The 19963-nt window shown below is 40.1% G+C and overlaps 1 long non-coding RNA gene across 2 annotated transcripts in view; it reads right to left on the reverse strand.

The window, feature by feature from the left end:
• The window catches only part of LOC140503106 (uncharacterized), a 66680-nt gene extending 47250 nt beyond the window's left edge, over window positions 1-19430 (reverse strand). For both annotated transcript variants that reach the window (XR_011966701.1, XR_011966702.1), the window contains exons 1-2: window positions 19347-19430; window positions 17704-17790 (exon numbers count right to left, since the gene is read on the reverse strand). This is a non-coding gene — a long non-coding RNA (uncharacterized lncRNA). The remainder of the gene's footprint in view (window positions 1-17703; window positions 17791-19346) is intronic.
• Between the last annotated feature and the right edge of the window lie 533 nt (window positions 19431-19963).

The following is a 19963-nucleotide window of genomic DNA, read 5'->3' on the forward strand; positions in this document are numbered from 1 at the left end:
AGGTATTTTTCTAAGAGGAACATGGTTAGTTATGGATTAGCTAGAAAGTCTCTGAGGTCTCTTCCAACTGATTCTGTGTGTTCATGATGCCTAATTCTCAAATATCACAACAAGGAGACCAGAAGATCTCTGAAACCACTTCAGCATGCAAGCACTTGATCTTCTTTTGAAGACGAGAGAGAAATAGCAGCCAATATTCATTTGGCATTTAAATACATTTTTGAAATATTGCAAGAGGAGAATGATGGAAAGTTACAAGCAGCATCATTTTATAAAACATTGAAGATTAGTAGAAGAGAAAACAAGTCGGCAGAAATCTTGGTATGACTAAGTAAAGTCAAATTAGCCCAAGAGCATTTTTAAATGAAACTTGGAGAACAGCAAAATTGGAGATCTGCCAAAATTTCTACAGCCATCTATTTTTCTTATCAACAATCACTGAATGACTTCATTTGTACTCAAGAACTTTACTCCCTGATACAGTATAGGAGGAAATGAAAATGTCATTGAAGAAAACAAAATTTTAAAACATCTAGACCATTCCAAGGAGAAGAAATTTATTCTGAAAGTGAAAAAAAATGAAAGCATTGATGAACTCTAAAAACTCTAAAGTTTCACCTCACATCCATCAAATTAGCAAAGGTGACAAAAAATGGAAATAATATTGGAGGAGTTGCAGGAAGAGAAGACACACTAACACACTGGTGTTAGAGCTATGAATGGAGCCCACCATTTTGGAAAGTAGTTTGGAATTTTACTAAAAAAGTGCCTAAAATGTCCATACCCTTTGATCCAGAATACTCACTGCTTGGTCAAAGGCAGGAAGGTACCATGTATATCAAAGCATTCATGGCTGCACTTTCTTTGGCAACAAGGTACTTGGAATAAAGTAAATGTCTATCAACTTAGGAATGGCTTAATGAGCCAGAAATATAACAGAAAAGTACTGCACCATAAGAAAAAAAATGAACAGGGGTGGACTCAAGATAGCAGAGTAACAGCACAGACTTGCTAGTGCTCTCCCCGCCAAACCCAGCAAATTATCTGTAAAAAATGACTCTAAACAAGTTCTGGAGCTCCAGAACCCACAGAATAATGAACAGAAGCAAATCTCCAGCCCAAGACAGCCCAGAAGATCACCGGCAAGTATCGGTCATGCCATGCTGGGAGCAAAGCACAGTCCAGTGTGGGTCACACTGGCACTGACAGGACCTGAGCAGGCCTGGGGAGGGGTGGGAGAGAAAGACATTGAATCTCTGGTGCCCATGGTGGTTTCCAGATTTCACAACCCCAAAATGTCAAAGACAAATTGGAAGGTCAGTGGAAAAAACCTGTGAGACCTGTGTGACAGAGTAGAGAGATCAGGCCCCAGCCCCAAGGCTGTGGAGAGGGTAGGGGAGTCCACAGAGGAGGAGCCCATGGCAGCAGCAGCAGGGTCAGGGGCAGCAGCAGCTACTGTTTCTGGAACTCTAGGTCCACAGATTGTGGGGGATTCCAGCAGCTGATGGTACACCCCGCACCCTCACTGGAAGCAGAGAACTACTTTGACAAAGAGCTCAAAAGTCAAGTAAATAGTTGGGAAAATGACCTAAAACCAGAAAAAGAATCAGACTATAGAATCTTACTTTGGTGACAAGGAAGACCAAAGTGTACAAACCAAAGACAACAAAGTCAAAGCTCCTCCATCCAAAGCCTCCAAGAAAAATATGAATTGGTCTCAAGCCATGGAAGAGCTCAAAAAGGATTTTGAAAATCAAATAAGAGAAGTAGAGCAAAAATTGGGAAGAGAAATGAGAGTCATGCAAGAAAATCATGAGAAACAAGTCAACTGCTTGCTAAAGGAGACCTAAAAAAATGCTGAAGAAAATAACACTTTAAAAAACGGACTAATACAAATGGCAAAAGAGAACCAAAAAGCCAATGAGGAGAAGAATACCTTAAAAAAACAAAATTGGCCAAATAGAAAAGAAGGTCCAAAAGCTCACTGAAGAAAATAATTCTTTAAAAATTAGAATGGAGCAGATGGAAGCTAATGACTTTATGAGAAACCAAGAAATTACAAAACCAAAAGAATGAAAAAATAGAAGAAAATGTGAACTATCTCATTGGAAAAACAACTGACCTTAAAAATAGATCCAGGAGAGAATATTTTAAAATTATGGGACTACTTGAAAGCTATGATCCAAAAAAGAGCCTAGACATCATCTTTCAAGAACTGATGAAGGAAAACTGCCCTGATATTCTGGAACCAGAGAGTAAAATAAATATTGAAAGAATGTACTGATCACCCTCTGAAAGAGATCCAAAAAGAAAAACTCCTAGGAATATTGTAGCCAAATTCCAGAGTTCCCAGGTCAAGGAGAAAATATTGCAAGCATACAGAAAGAAACAATTTGAGTATTGTGGAAATATAATCAGGATAACACAAGATCTAACAGCTTCTACATTAAGGGATATTCCAGAGGTCAAAGGAGCTAGGATTAAAACCAAGAATCATCTAACCAGCAAAACTGAGTATAATACTTCAGGTTGGGGGGGGGGGGATGGTCATTTAATGAAATAGAGGACTTTCAAGCATTCTTGCTTAAACAACCAGAGCTGAATAGATAATTTGACTTTCAAACACAAGATTCAAGAGAAGCATGAAAAAGTAAACAGGAAAGGAAAATCATAAGGGACTTACTAAAGTTGAACTGTTTACATTCCTACATGGAAAGTTCATATTTATAACTCTTGAGACTTTTCTCAGTATTAGGGTAGTTGGAGGGATTATATACACATAGACAGAAGGCACAGAATAAGTTGAATAGGTAGGGATGATATCTAAAAAATAAAATTAAAGGGTGAGAGAGGAATATATTGGGAGGAGAAAGGAAGAAATAGAATAGGGCAAATTATCTCTCATAAAAGAGGCAAGAAAAAGCTTTTTCAATGGAAGGGAAGGGGGGGAGTTGAGAGGGAAAAAGTGAACCTTACTGTCATCACATTTGGTTTAAGGAGGGAATACCATGCACACTCAATTTGGTATGAAAATCTATTTTACACTATAGGAACGTAGGGGGGAAGGGATAAGTGGGAGGTTGGAGGGGATGATAGAAGGGAGGGCAAATGAGGGGAGGAGATAATTAGAAGTAAACAATTTTGAGGAGGGATAGGATCAAAAGAGAGAATAGAATAAATGGGGGTCAGGATAGGATGGAGAGAAATATAGTTAGTCTTTCACAATATGACTGTTATAGAAGTGTTTTGCATAACTACACATGTATAATCTATATTGAATTACTTGCCCTCTTAGTGGGGATGCGTGGGGAGGAAGGAAGGGAGAGTAGCTGGAACTCAAAGTTTTAAAAGCAAATGTTAAAAATTGTTTTTACTTGCAACTGGAAAATAAGATATATAGGCAATGGGGTATAGAAATCTATCTTGCCCTACAAGAAAATAGAGGGGATGGGGATGAGAAAGAAGGGATGTGATAGAAGGGAGGGCAGATTGGGGGAATGCATGCTGTATTGGGGTGGGTGGAGGGGAGAGATGGGGAGAAAATTTGGAATTCAAAATCTTGTGGAAGTGTCTGTTGAAAACTAAAAATAAGTAAATAACTTTTTTAGAAAGAAAAATACAAAAAAAAATTCAAAGCACTGAAAGACTTACATGAACTGATGCAAAGTGAAGTAAATAATCAGAAGGATAACTTTTGCAATGTAAATGAGAAGTACCAAAAATAAAGTAATTAAATATAGAGCAGCTAGGTTGTGCAGTAGAGTGGCAGGCCTGGAGTTAGGAAGACTCATCTTTGTTTGACCTCAGACTCTAGCGTGGGACCCTGAACAAGTTATTTAGCCCTGTTTGCCTCAGTTTTCCCATCTGTAAAATGAGCTGGAGAAGGAAATGGCAAATCTCTTCAGTATCTTTGCCAAGAAAATCCCAAATGGGTTCACAAAGAGTTGGACAACAACTGAACAACAACAAAAATAATATGTAATTATAATGACCACGTTTAACCCTAGAGAAGAATTGCGAAAAATCACCTCCCTGCCCCTCATTGCACATGTCAGGGACAATGGGTGTGAACTATTGCATATACTTTGAGAAAAGGACAAATTTGTTGGCTAGTTTTGCTAAACTCCTTTTTTCCGCTTTCCTTTTTATTCTTTCTTTTAGAAGAGTTCTCTGGTTAGAGGGGAGAAAAGGATACATTCAGAAATGAACATAATATAACAAAGACATTAATAAAAATAAAAAAATTAAAGGAAGATGGCACTCTGAAAAGTATCAAGGAATTCAAATTCAAAATATATGAGGAAGAATAAGAGACTAACATGAGGGAAAAAAATCCCATGGTATTATGACTCAAAAAGAGTAAGCAGGAAGACTCCAACAGCTACTAACCCATGTATTTACTGCCTCTTCTTTGTAAAATTTTTTTTTAGAATGAAATACATATATCAAGATATTCTTGATGAAAATATGAGGAGGAAATAGGCAAGCTTCTATAAATGATTTTCTACAGGAAATCATGGTTTAATATCTCTGTCACACAAGGAACTCAAAAGTGTAGGAAATAGAAGGTGCTTATTGTTTGATGAATCCAAATAGCACTTGACTAGATAGAGCAGAACACAATCTTCAGGGCTCACTTTCAACATTGTCTTCTATAAATAGTTTAAGATTTTTAGATTCCTTAATAGCTTCAACTATTGAGTTAATTCTAATCAATGATCCTGATTATCATTATCTAGTAGAGTATTAAAAAGGAAGTTCTATGCTTGCCATAGATGACCTCTGGTGTCATAATGTCCTAAGCAGTGTACAAATAGCAAGAGATTCCCTTAATATAGATGGTGAAGTTCTCTTAGATTGTCCATTATCCGTTGACATGGATAAACTTGAGCACTATACACTCTCCGCAGTGAGATCCAAGACTCAAGAGAGTTTCTTGACTCAAGTCAAGCCTAACAATCCATGCAGGAAAAAAAAATGAGGAAGTTTGCTCCATTGTCCAGACTACGGGACACAATTGGGTGGGTAGCACCACTGAGTTAGTTCATCAATACCTTGGAGAGGCACTGTTAAGCCCAGAATGTATTTGGAGGTAGAAAAATGAGCTGGATTACACTTGAAAGATTGTTCAGTGTTCAGATTGTTCAAGGACTTAGGCTTCTCCCTGAAGCAAAAGCCCACCTTTAAACATCAATGTTCTTCCAGTGATGCTATACATCTGTGAATCATGGAATACCACAATGAGTGTTTATACCCCATTTAGTGCGCCATACATGTTAATAATAATATAATAGTAATGTTATTGTTAATATTAATGACATATTGTATAGCATATGATGATATTCATCATATTCATAATACGAATAATAACATTTATATAGCAATAAGGCTTGCAAAAAGCTTTACATGTAATCTTACTTGATCCTCACAAACCTGTGAAGTAAGTGTTATGTACCTCATTTTATAGATGAGGAAATTCATCCACGGAGAAGCTAATGACTTGCCCAGGGTCTTGCAGCTAATGTCAGAGGGAGAATTTGAACTCTTGTCTTCTCAATTCCAAACTTAGCACATTCTTTCCACTGTTCCACCAGCTGCCACAAGACCAACAATGACTTGCTTATCAGTGGAGTGTCAAAGATATGTTCCAGAAAATGTGTAGCAAGAGTAAGGGATAAACAAGCAACTTAAGTACAAGGCAGAATATAATAGCATCTGGAGCATGTGCAGAGTAAGTACATTGGCATGCTTGGCTGATGCAACTTCCCCACATGGCCAAGATAGGGAACTTGCTTCAGGGAGGATCTTGATGATATGAAATGGAAGTACCTTAGACAGCTTGCAGAAAATACATAGACATTCTGTAACTCATTCCAGTCTGCTAACTACATAGCTAGGAAAAGCCTTTTTTTGATTGACTGAATAACCAGAACGGAGCAAGTCTCTAAAAAGATTCGCATCAGCCTTGACCTAGTCTCTGACAACTTTCTTCCATCGTGCTGGTCCCCTTCACTGATAGCAACTCATGAGAAATAAGTGTTGGAAGGGGAGAGGCACTGGGCCCTACCACCAAGACCACTCCATATCCGTATGAAAACAGCCCTGGGCTCTTTGCCTGCATCTGCATTCATTCTTTTGTTTTAGGTGAAAGAACAGCAGCATCCCAACATCTAGGCTTTAGCAGCATCCATGCCCCAAGGAGCAAGCAGTGCTTGAGCATGTGCAGTGACTTTCAGGATCAAGCCCAGGGTAGCTGAGATCCAGCAGTCATGCCAAATCTGGCCATGAACTTGGTGGGACCAAGGTTATGTAGGAACTAAGCCAAGCGTGAGCCCACTCTCCCCAGAAACTGAAGTATTATGAGGAAGAGGGTATTCCCAATGTGCTAGGAGAACTTTGTCATTTTGTTATTGCTCTGTCTTCAAAGTAAATGTTCCTGTCTGAATACTAATTGATATGAAGTGAAACACTAGTCCTGACAGCATGGGGAGGGGCACAGCCAATCAAGTTTTGAGTAAATAGCAATAAAGGAGAAACCTCATAGCCCTCAAGGCCCCTTAGGTATAGCAGCCTCACTGTGGGAAAATGGGCCAAACTACATTTCCTACAAGAATATTAAAAGGCCTTCAGGGAGACTTCCAATACATCTACTGATAAAACCTCAGAACAAAGCTCCTTGGTCAGACTTCCCAGAATACACAATATTTCTTCCACATATATAGCTTCTAAATTTGTCAGGTTTCTTATTTTCACCAGGCACTAGAGGAAACTGTGGGGATGCTCATCCAATCTGGCACTGATGGGTATCTTTCAGGGGCTACCACTTTGGTTCTTGATCACTCCACCAAGCAGACTGCCTCTCAGGGTGATCAAGAACCAAAATAGGAAACCTGACAAACTTAGGAACAGTATACATGGGGAAAACATAGTATATTCTGGGAAATCTGACCAAGGAGTTTTGTTTTGAGGTTTCATCCTTAGATGCTACAAAGCAGCTCTTCTATATTATGTCCATCTGTGACCTAACTTTTCTGAGGAAAAATAAGTCAAACCTCTTCTTCCCTTCCTCTCACACTACATGGCTAGGGAAGGTCAGCTGTCAATGTATAGTAACATCCTCATGCTCCTGTCCCCATCTGCACTGGTGCTATAGTGCCAGCATGCAGATAGGTACTGAATAAAATGTTTGTGGCCACAATTATCCTTTTAATTAGTCTCACAGAAATGAAAATTTTTGTCACCTAAAATCTGGTAAGCAGTAGAAAAACAGACTAGTTGCTAAAAGATCACTTTATGTGGGCATAAATGATATTTTACCTAAATTACATGCAGACAAAGCAGTCTAATGAGGAGCTTCATGTAATATTAATGGGTCTGGCTATTCTGAACATGATGGAGTAGATGATGACCCTGTGGTTTAAAATAAATGCACTGCCCGACATGAATCCTCACAGGTCTACAGAAACAATGCAAAGGCCTTCATGGCAGCCATGCTAGAAAGTGAGTTATGGCCCAGTCCCCCTGTTAAGTAAGAACGCTGACTTTTGATAACAATGTGTAGTACAGATTAGCTCTCTGGTTGAATGATGTCTTTGCCTACCTCACAGACTCTCACTTCTTTACTGATGTAATGATGTTGAATTAATGATTCTCTTTCTTCCAGATGCAGCTCAGGCAGCATTTTCTACATGAAGCATCTCCTGATCCCCTCAATCGCAAATGCCCTCCCTCTCAAAATTACCACATATACTGTAACTACCTGATATGTATGGATATGTGTGTATGCAAACATGTATATGTGTATGTTTACATGTATGTGCATATATGTATGAATATGATGTATATACACATTATATTATATATGTATTCTTTAGATAGTATATACCTATATATAAAACATATACATATATTTTCTTTGTAGCTATACTGTATATAGTTATATATATTCTTCTTGTCTGCTCCACTAGAATTGAAAGCTCCTTTGGGGAGGGATTGTTTCATTTATTGTATTTTTATCTCCAGCACATAGAACAGAGCTTGGCACATAATAAGTGCTTTAAAAAAACTTGTTAGTTGATTGATAATCACCTTGTGTTAGGGACATGGTATGGGGCATACCACTAAGGCTTTACGGCTTTCTTGCACCTTAAGTAGGATCTTCATTCCACAAGAAAAGAGGATTTAGTCCATTATGTACATACTTTTTTTTAAGGACTAGACAGGATCTTAAAAATTTAGTAGTTTTAAACCTGTGAAATCCGGACCCTATGGGAGGTGACTGAATTATTTAGGGAGCCTTTGAAAGCATATTCATGCCAGGCATTGCTATTTTGATTTTTTTATTTGGCTCCAAAAAATCTGCAACATGGCTCAGTATATTAAATAAACCAACATGCTTTCTTGGGACTGAACATACAATTGTTTTGCATGCATCATTTTTCAAATATACATAGGTGCTCTTGTGATTAATAAAAGACAATTCGATTAAAACATTATTGAATTCGTGGTGACTTTTGGTCACCATATCTTTTCTCAATCAATAGATACAAGCAGTAAACTGTTATAATACGTGCCCGTGAAATGTTTTGATATTAGAAAGGGGTCTCTATATTTGAAAAAGACTCTGAACCACGGATCTACTACAAATTCTTCATTTTATACATCAGAAAATGGAGACATTGAAAAACAAAGAGAAAAAAGTTTCGAAAAGGGATTGGTTTTGAGCAAAAGATAATGTCATTGCAAGTGTAATACTACATGTAAGGAGAATTTTGTTATCCTTTCAGAATTCAGTTTCTTAGGATCCATGGCCATGGCAATGTCTAGTTTACAGGTGTCAGATAATAACTCCCAGAATAGCCCCAAAGATTCTAGATAGTAATTCCCAGAATCATAGTGATAGGCAGTCCTACTGAGTCTGTGCCATGAGATATGATGGTGACAAAATTGATATACTATACTTGCACTGAAAGAGGATATTGCTAAAGTTAACCTGTGGGTTTAATGTTGGCAATAGGCCTTCTTTGTCTGTTGCATTATCAAATAAGTGGGCATTGGTCAGTGAGTGGAGAAACCACAGAGAGCACATAGAGGAATCCAGGTCTGACCAATACCCATCGAGACCTGAGGGGATTTAGGGCAGTGAACAAACTGGAATGCTATGCCTGTCTCAAATGATCCCATCAAGACACAGAGGTAGCTGCCCCAAGGAGGTTGCTGATTAGGGGATGCTGTAGGAGCTGGTACTCCCATTATTGGCAACCCTTTGAGAAGACTAGACTAGAATAAAAGTGATTATTAACCCCTCCAAAGCTGTCCTTCCTGTCTGACCAGATCAAGAGTGAACCAGTTAGAGGTTGGAGTCAGAAACCTCTAGTGCCTCCCACGTGTTATCTGTGAAACACCTGCTCATCTTGTACTGTTTGTTCACTCTTTCTGAGTAACAAAGGAAAATGTGGTATGGGGGCACTTATTCACCAGTTGTTGACCCAGGGCAAAGGCTCTATCCATGGAAGGGGCTCCTGAAGCAGTCACAAGGTGATCTGGGGAAGGCAGCAGGGAGTAGAATTTTGTCTTTGTGGCAGTAGATTCCTGAGTCAAATTAGTTCTTAACTGCCCTGAGGAGAGGAGCTTTCCTGACTCTCTCATCCTTTCCCGATAGATTTTACATGGTACTTTGCTTTGTATTTCTCTAACAATATAATATTATCTGTATGGGGTGTTCAGGGAGTACTAGCATGTCTGATGTGAATGCTGGCTGAGCCCTTTTCAAGGCTATTCATCCACCTGTAGTACCCACCTGGTACCCAACACTCACCTGTGGCTCTAAGAAGCTATAGCATGTGCAGCTGCCACATCCATGCTAAACTACCTTGGCAGACTGGCTAACCCAGGATGAGGGTAACTGATAGGTCTCAGACCTATTGGTGAGTCAGTGGGGTGTCAACCCCAAACATGTGGAGACTTCCCTTGGTGGAATGGACAGATGAGAACAAATTATTCCAATGGCCATAAAGGCAGCTAAATCAGGGAATGTGGAACACATAGAGTTTGGTCAGACATCAAAGACTCAAGGTCATCCACTGCATCCCACAAGTTGTCCTGACTTTTCTCTTGCTGCTGGGTGTGGATGATTCTGGAAGAGAGAGCAAGGCTAACAACTTCCTGCAACTCTGCCTCACTTAAATCCAATTCACCTGCAAATCAAGACATCCCTCCATGATGTTCAAAAACAGTGAGCAACAGTATTGTCTGGTAAGGCTCTCTGCACATGAATTAGTAATACTATTTTCCTTCTTTTAACATTCTTCATTTGAAGTCTTCTTAATGTGAAATTAAATTAAAATTGCCTGCTGGCCTCCTATCAGTCACTCAGTGTCACTATTAAACCCCAAACAAATATACTTTCCAAAGTTACCATGATCTCTTAATGACCAGATCTGGTGGCCTTTCCTCAGTCCTCATCGTTCTTGATCTCACTGTAGTTGGTCACTGTTGATTAACATCTCCCCCAAATAACTGTATTCTCCCTCTTGATTTGTGACACCTTTTTCTTGATTCTCATCCTGTCTTTGAGACTATGCTTTCTCAGTCACCTTTGCTGGATCATCACCCAAACGATGGGTGTCCCTCTGAGTCTTTCTATATACTTGTATATACTTAGTGACCTCAGCTCCCATAGGTTTAATTTTCATCTCTATAAAGATGAACCTCTCAGATCTATACATCCAGCCCTAATCTTCCATTTTGCCAGCTGCCTATTAGACCTTTCAAAGCATCTCAAATTCAACATGTCCAAAAGAGAACTCATTACATCTCTTCAAAAACTCATTCCTATTTTGAATTTCTCTATTTCTTTTGAGGTTACTACCATCCTTCCAGTCACCCAGGTTTGCAACCTTGGCAATATCTTTACTCCTTAATTTCTATCACCTCCCATAACAAATCAGTTACCAGATATTATCATTTCTACCTTAATATCTTTTGAATTCATCCCCTTCTCTCTACTCACAAAACTAGACCCACATCACCTTATTCCCAGACTACTGCACAATAACCTCCTAAATGGTGTTCCACACTGAGTTTCCTCTCTCTCCCAATCTATTACTCATACACACAGCTAAAGATATTTTCCCAAAGGATAAGTCTGTCCATGCCTCTTCCCTATTCAGTAAACTTGAGTAACTTCCTATTGACTCTAGGATCAAATATTATATCATTTTTATCTCATCTTTTAATTTCTATTTTTGTGTTGGTTTTATGATATATGTAATTACTAATACAGTGTTGTTGTTTAATTGTTTGTCAGTTGTCTCTGACTCTTCATGATTTCTTTTGGGGGTTTTCTTGGCAGAGACACTGACGTGCTTTGCCATTTCCTTCTCCAGCTCATTTTACAGATGAGGAAACTGAGGCAAACAGGGTAAAGTGACTTGTCCAGAACCATATGGTTAGTAAGTATCTGAACTCAAGAAGATAAGTCTTCCTGACTCCAGACCTGGTACTATATGCACTATGGTGGCCACCTAGCTGCCCCAATTTATTCTAGTTCCCACCTTTGGGCACTCTGAGAGCCTAGGAAATATCCTCTTAATGGAGAAACATCTAGAATGTCTCTCAACATTAAAAGCATCCTTCTCTGTCCTGTAAAATTTGGGTTTCTTTATATATACACTCACACACATAGAGTGAGCCAACATCAAAACCAAATGCAGACAGTACAGTTATGTTGTTAAAGAAAGTGGGGCCAGGAGATGAAATAGACAGCAGGGGGAATTGCTCAGAGTTGCCAAGTAAATCACTAAAAGGAATTTGCTGTCTTTCAAACTCATTGAATAGTTGGAGATCACTGTAACCTTAACTTCAAAGAAAACAGATCATTAACTTGACATTCAATTCAATATGGCATTACATCTCATAAAAACAATCTACTCTAGAAGTCCCTTTTATGTACTAGAAATCTAATATGAAACCTTTTTGCAACTTAACTTTTTGTCATTTTTAAAGAAAGAAATTCAGCAAAGTCAAAGGAGAAGTGAATTTTTCACAGTACAAAGACTTGCCGAACTAGAGGTGAGAAAAATCTATTAGGTCATCTTGTCTCTAGACTTCCTTTTCTATACCACCCACTCTCACATCCAAAGGTCTGAAAAAAAATTTTTCAATCTTTGCTTTTCCAATACAGGTAGGAACCTCTGCTGTGTATCCTGTGCAGGATTTAGGACAATTACTCTGCTTCCTCTTGGTGGGGCTTTTTGTATGTGCTTTGTTTTGCTTTTCAAAAATATTGTCACTATTTTTAGTTTCCATTTTGGTGAAGTGGGAAACTGAAAAAATACCATCAGCCAGGTATGGTGACACATGCCTACAATACCTGGTGATGGGGTGGGCTGACGCTGGTAGATTGCTTGTGCTTGGGAATTCTAAACTGTAGAAGGGCTGAAGCTAGTCTAGTGTCCACACCAAATCCGACACCATTATGGTGATTTCCCAAGGAGCAAGGGTTGGAGAGAGGGAACTAAGCCACCTAGGGAGGGGTAAACCAGCCCAGTACACAAGCAGACTAGATCAAAGTTTGTGGGCCAAAAAGCAGAGAGATTAAGGTACAGGAAAACACACTGGATTTTGAGCTTGGAGCTCTCATGTTCAAACCTTGGCTTTTCCTCTTACAGTTTATGCGGTCTTGGGAAAGTCACCTATCACAATCATCACTAACGTTTATATAGCAGTTGTTATATGTCAGTCACTGTCTTAAGCAGTTTACTATGATCATCTCATTTTGATCCTCACAACAACCTGGTGAGATAGATGTTATCATTATCCCCATTTTATAAATTAAGGAAATGAGGCAAACAGAGGTTAAATGACTTGCCCAGGGTCACACAGCTAGTGTCTGATGCTGAATTTGAACTCAGATTGTCCTGACTTCAGGCCTGGCCCTCTATCTGCTAACCTCACTGGGCTTAGTTTCCTTATTTGTAAAACTTTTGTATTGAACTAGATGACATCTAATCATTTCTCCCTTCTTTAACACGTTTCTTTATTTTAAATCTTCTTAAAGTGACATGGCCTCATAATTGCTCATGGTTTCCTTTCAATCACTCAGTGTGTCCACTCAATCCCAAAGGCACATGACTGGCATGGGGTGGCATCCTTTCCTGGGAAAACACCCTTGCAAACCTCTTTGCCAAACACAAGGTCAGCTCCAGTCTACCTCACTGCTATTTTCTTTTCACTCTGGTGGCCTAATAATGCTCCTTGGGGTCTCTGCTTCTATTCTCTGCTCCAGTGGGATCCTTGGCTTTTATATGCTCCTCACATCGAAATCACGGTGTCAGAAAATACACCATCAGTGAGCAAAAAGCAAGCATTGGTTGTGCTTTTGGTGAGAAAGATTCCAAGCCAGTTACAAACAGCTGATTATTTATAGTCTATAAAGGGGCTGACTGCCAAGAATAACTTAGAAAAACACTATAAATATTTGAAATGGAAGCATTACACTGCCTAGGGACATTGATGCTGTATGTGTGTGCACCCATGTAAGGTAGACTCAACTGAATTCTTCATGTCTGAGGAATCCACTAGAAACTTAGCTTGGCGGGGAAGGGGAAAGGAGGGGATCAAGAATTATGTGAAGAAACAAATAAAGCAGACTTCTCTGATGATTGATTAAAGGGAGGGGGATCTATTTTCAACAGTAAAAGTAATTTTGTTCTCACAAGATCATAGATGTGGAGACTACTTTGGAGGTCATGAAGTCCAATCATTTCACAAATGAGGAAAATAAACCAGGTACTGTGCACTTTACTCCTTACAACAACCCTGAGAGCTAGGTGCTATATATCATCTTCGCCATTTTATATATGAGGAAACTGAAGCAGACAGAGGTTAAGTGACTTGCCCAGGATCACACAGCTAGTAACTGTCTGAGGTCAGAATTTGAACTCAGGTCTTCAGCTCTATTCAGTGCACCACTTTTCTTGACTTGAGATTTATTGATCTATCTGCTTAAGAACACTGCCTCTAACAATTAAAAGCTGCCAATTTGCTTTTCTCTACAGAATGATCAAGGGAAGCCTGGACTGAAGTGTTCAAATGCTGAAAGAGGGCCTCATTTCAAAGAAGGGGAAGTCACAAAAGCCAGACAGATCTAGGAAAGCAATCCATTGAATATTCAGCCTCCCTGTGGAGTTAATTCCCCCTTGGAATTAGCCTAGGCTGAGAAAGGAAGGGTGAGAAAACTCTTTCACATTCAGAAAGACCTCCTGGGTGAATCCTGCTCTCCATCCAAGCTGATTGTGAAAGCAGCCTCAAGGGAGAATCTAAGAAGGCTTGAGAAAGGAGATTCCTGCTGTGAAGTCATCAGGTGAGCTACTAACCAGAGAGTTCTGTAACAGTTTTCAAAACTCTGTTTTTCTCTCCTCTATATTCCTCTGGTGCACTTACACCTGTTCTGGTGACCTGCTTTTTGTTGCAGTCATTCCAATCTGCCTCTTGGCCCCCAGTCTTGCCTATTGCAGGGTATATAGCTCAGAAGAGAGTGATAGGGTAGGCCAGTAGTGTGTACAGAGAGTGAATCATGCAGAATTTCTTAGGAAGCCTGGGTGTCCTAAAAGAAGGAATGAATGGGAGAAAAAGATTAAATCTGGCCTTGGGGATTCTTTTATAAATGAAAAGCCCTGTCTATGAGGGCAAAGGGCAAAATTTGAAAAACCAGTTCATCTCTAAAGGTAGAAATCTGCCGACAGGAGTGTGCACAGCCTGTTTATATTTAAGTCATGTGCTTTCTTCCATCCATTGAAGCCCCCTCATGCTGTAGGAAATAACCCGGGGACCTCAAAGACTATGCCAGTAGAACAGAGATTCTAACAGGTCCCATCATGCTGGAAAGACTTAGGCACTGGTCCTGGTGACCATCTTGATGTCATTTGGAGAACAGCCCACCTTATGCTATGAGATTTTCATCAGACAGTTGGGCTACCAAGTGAATTGTCTGGAAAGGTGAGTGGTAACTGTTATTGTTCAGTCGGTTCAGTTATGTCTGACTTTCTCCCACCCAGTTTGAAGATTTTCTTGGCAAAGGTACTGGAGGGGTTTGCCATTTCCTCCTCCAGCTCATTTTTTACAGATGAGGAAACTGGCAGAAAAGGCAGAAGAGTTGAGTGACTTACCCCAGGTCACACAGCTGGTAAGTGTCTGAGGCCAGATTTGAACTCAGGAAGATGAGTCTTTTTGACTTTAAGCCTGACCCATTTTCCACTCTGCCAACTATAATGGGGCAAAGAGTAGTATATCTAACGTGGAGGAATGATTTGCTTCCTGGGGCAAGAGAGATGCTTTCTCTCTAAAGTGTGTTCACTTTTTCCCTATGGTGACTGATTCTTATCCAGAGAAGCTTTGTGGCAACCACACTTAGCTGACACCCCTAGGATCCTGATGCAATGGCACCCCTCTCTCAGGTCCCACCTCCCCAAAATCAACCTGTAAAGAGGTCAGGGTCAAACTCTCTAAGAGACTCTAAGCAACTAGACCCATCATGGGACCTTTTTCTAATGTATTCTATCACTTTCTCCCTTCTAGAGACATAACTAAGGCAGGGCAACTGATCCTTTGTGCCAGGGCACTGAAATTTATAGGGTACTGAGAGCACTTGCAACCCTTTAATAGCTTTAGAAGCAACACAACCTAGTACCTACTTGGCACAAATAATTAGTTACAATAGGAAACAAATTGCCAATATTAAGAGAAATATAAAAATATTCATAAAACCACTTTTTATGGTACTAAAGAACTAGAAACAAAGCAAGAACTCTGGTTAGAAAGTGACTGGGTGAAGGGATTGGAATTATTGTGCAGCAAGAAATGACAAATACTAGAAATTCAGAGAAATATTGGAAGACTTAATTAAATTTATGCAGAATGCTTCAGTTAAACTTAAGCAGAACCAGAAAAAAAAACCACACATAATGACTTGATAATGTAGATGAAAAGAACACTAATAGAGAAGAACTTATAACGATCAGTCTTGGTCCCAGAGAATAAAGAAACATATCTTCCTCCTCTGCAGAGAAGTGGAAGATTTGGGGAAAGGGGGAGCACAAAAGGACCCATATATTTGTCAGAGTAGGTTACCACTGGCTATATTTGCTCATCTCTTTTTCTCTGTTACAAGGTGTGGGTGGGCAGAAAGGGTTGTGCTATATGTAGGAACGACGACTGTGGAAAGACAGAACTCAGTTTTAAAATAAAATACACCAGACTGCACATATTTCCTTCCCACTTCTCAATAGCTTCCCAGACAGTAAACACCCCCTCAACCCCACCCTCACCAGCTAATGAATTGAAGATATGCCTCTTGCCCCAGCTGCAAAAATTTCCAGTTGCCCTTCTCTCTTGTTACAACTCTACCAGTCAGGCATGGAGTTGAGGGAGTGCCCAGTCAAATGAATCTCTTTTGAGGCATTGAAATTAGTTAAGTCTTTCTTAACTATAGTCATCCCCATTTGAGTTTTTAAGAATGCCAACAAATTATGTGTATGCCCTCAGAGCCTAGTAAGTAAGGTATTGGATATTATGCAAGTTTAGCCATATAGGTAGGCAATTGGCTAATGTGAGGAAAGCCTACTCCTGCTCCCCTATTCAAGTATGTATTCTCCTTCTGGCCTGTCATGAAATGCTGCAGTTAGAGGCTGTTTGTTTTGAATTAAAGAGAAATCTCCAAGAGTTCCTCATTAAAATATCCATTAGCCATGTTTCTTGGGTTTTTAAGTTAACTTTGTGGGTCTACATTCTCGTCACTATAGTTCACGAGCCCCCACCAGTGTGCTTTCTTTTAACAATGAGTCATATTGTTTGGGTTTTGATGGCTCAGAGTGAGTGCAAATGGCAGTTTTTGTCTGTTCTGGCCAGAAACTCTGAGAGTTTTCCCTTCCAAGTAGGTCATCTTTCATCTCAATTCTAACCTAGCCTTTAATCACTGAATAGGAATTGCCTCAGACAAACTGAGACCTGGGAAAGAGATTAACTTAGAAAGGTGAGGGTCTTCCCCTACATTCAGAGACATCACCAGTCCTCTTGAATTGTGTTTTGACACTGGACTTTGATGACTCTAGAGGAGAGAGTGAGGCTGATGACTTTGCACAGCTCTGCCTCACTTAAATCCAATTCACCCTCTCAATGTCATCCATCCTCTTTGAGGAGGAAGGACAAACAACAAATCCATATATACAAGGAGTTTAACGTTAACAATTAGGTGGAACACTGGCTAGAGTTTGGGAAGTAGAGTCAAGAAAATCTGAATTCAAATCCTACCTCAGACACTTTCTAGGTATGTGACCCTAGGAAATCACTTAACCTCTCCTTGTCTCAGTTTCCCCATCTGTAAAATGGTTATAATAATAGCACCACCCTCAGAGGGCTGTTAAATGAATTAAAATACCCAAAGTGCTTTATAAACCTTAAAATTTTATGTAAATGCTAACCATAATTATTAGTAGTAGTGGTGGTAGTAACAGTAGTACTAATCTTAGATGGAGAACAGGAAAGGACCTCAGAGGGCCCTCTAATTCAACTCCTAAATTTCACATATGAGTAAACCACAACCCAGGGAAGTTAAGTGATTTGCACATAATTACAAAGTAAGTCACTGCCAAATTTGAACTCAGGTCTTCAGAGTCTGGAGGACCTCCACTATACCTTACTTACCACTTTGATATTTTTTTCCAACTTGTCGTACATTTTATTCATTTACGGTTCCTAGCACTGCAAGGTTTTGTGTATTCAGATTAGATTCTGTAAAAATGAATGAATAAAATGGTTAGATTAGAAATTTTTAAAGACCAACCCGTCAAAGTCAACAAACATTTCTTAAGCATCTATTATGTGCCAGGAACCATGCTAAATGTCAGAGGACACAAAAAAGGCAAGTCAGTCCCTATTTTTAAGTCTAAGAACCTGACTGATATTTAAGACAACCCTTACATTTTTATTTATCCCAATAGTGTACAAAGACCACTAGACTGGGAATAAGGAGACTGGATCTCAATCTGACTGCTGCTAACTAGCCATGTGACCTTAAGTAAGTCCCTTCTTCACACTAGGATTCAGTTTCCTCATCTATTAAAAAATAACAAATTAGATGTGAGTTAAGGACCAAACTCAGCCTTGGTTTGCAATCTGAGAACGCAGACTGAGCGCAGCAATGGAGCTTAGCCATTGGCTTCGTGAACGAGAGTTTTAGAAAACGTCTATAGATGGAAAAGAAAGTTGCTTGGCAACTGTGGTGTAGGAAGTTAATCAAAGCATCAGGATAGCTGCGATTGGCAGTCCCTGATTTACCTGCTCCTTGTACACAGGCCTGGCTGGCTATCCCAAACAGTCACCCAGAGCCAGTATGGATTAGCTGCTTCTTTCTCCTCTCTTCCCAGTTAGAAAAACTGAGAAGGCAAGAATGAAAAAGGCACTGGATCTGTAGGGCAGGAAGGCACCAGGTGCTGCCTGGATCCCTTCTACTCTGCGACTGCTTACAAGTGTTGTTGTTCAGTCATTTCAGTCCTATCTAACTCTTCATGACTCCATTTGGGTTTAAGATACTGGGGTGGTTTGCCGTTTCCTTCTCCAGCTCATTTTACAGATGAGGAAATTGAGGCAAACAGGGTTAAATGACTTGCCCAGGACTACACAATTAAGTAAGTGTCTGAGGCTGGATTTGAACTCCTGCTCCAGTCTCTCTTTCTCCTGTGCCACCTAGCTGGCCCTGCTTACAAGTGGGTTTGCTCTGGACCTACTATCCGAGGGCCCGATCTGTTACATTTTACACCCCCACCTCTCAATTCCCGCTCCCCCCCACCTCAGTCACTCCCCCAGGGTTCTCTCATATCCCAATTTCACTTAAGTATTTATCATGAGATTAGTTTTTGTAAATCCTACTTGTACCACCTCTCTCTGGAGAGAGGAAGATTAAGCTCCCAGTTTAACTCAGTTCCTACATAGCACTAGTCCCATATATTGTTGTTTGTTGCCGAAAAAGACCATGCCATCAGAGAAATGATGACATGACTGGCACTTGACTTTGTTTTGAGGGAGGGAGGGGCTGTGCAGGTCACCAGCCTCACTTCTCCTCCAGAGCCATCTGAATCCAGTGACTAGATATTCATCAGGATGACTGGAGATGACCCAGGAAAAACTGAGAGACCTTGACCTTTTTAGGCCAAGGTCTATGTGGGAAGGGAAGGGAAGGGAAGGGAAGGGAAGGGAAGGGAAGGGAAGGGAAAGTCTCACTAAGTTCAAGTACAAAGGTCCACCAGACTAGCCTCCTGGACCCTTGCCAAGCTGTTTGTAATACTTACCCTATAGTCCTTGACTCGCAGATGCCTGAGTCCAAGATTCTGGTTTCAGGGACTCCACTCCAATCACCTAGAACTGAAAAGGAAAAATGGAATAAGAGCAAAACCTGAAGTCCATTTATCAGGGCTATATGACCTAGAAGGAATGTGCTGGAACCAGCCCCAACCAGATCACAAGGGTCCATTCTTAAATTTGAGGTGTGAGTATTTATACCTCAGAAATCAGGCAGTGCCAGGGTTTGATTTATTATTTTGTTGTAGGAAAATATTTCTAATGCAGATTAAAATTCTCCTCCCCCATAGACAAACATTAAACATTTATCGATACACCCCTGACTAAGAAAGAAGGGAGGAGGCCCTCAGGCCCTCCCCCTTTGCTACAAGGTGTTTGCTACAACCTGCTTTAAGCAAAGCACTCCTTCACCTTTGGACAGAATGAGGGAAAAAGGGCAGTCAGCGTTCAGTCAGGTAGTTTTTTAAGTCTGCAGACAGTTCTGACTACACAGCCAATGGAAAAAGGCTGCTCCCAACCATATGGCAAGCCAATAAAGAATCTCCCTGAATGCAGTAGTTCTGCTGTCTCCCAGAAGCAGGCCCCCAGCATCTCCCACGTGAGGGAT

Source organism: Notamacropus eugenii, chromosome 5 (genome assembly GCF_028372415.1).
Source record: "Notamacropus eugenii isolate mMacEug1 chromosome 5, mMacEug1.pri_v2, whole genome shotgun sequence".
NCBI lineage: Eukaryota > Metazoa > Chordata > Mammalia > Diprotodontia > Macropodidae > Notamacropus > Notamacropus eugenii.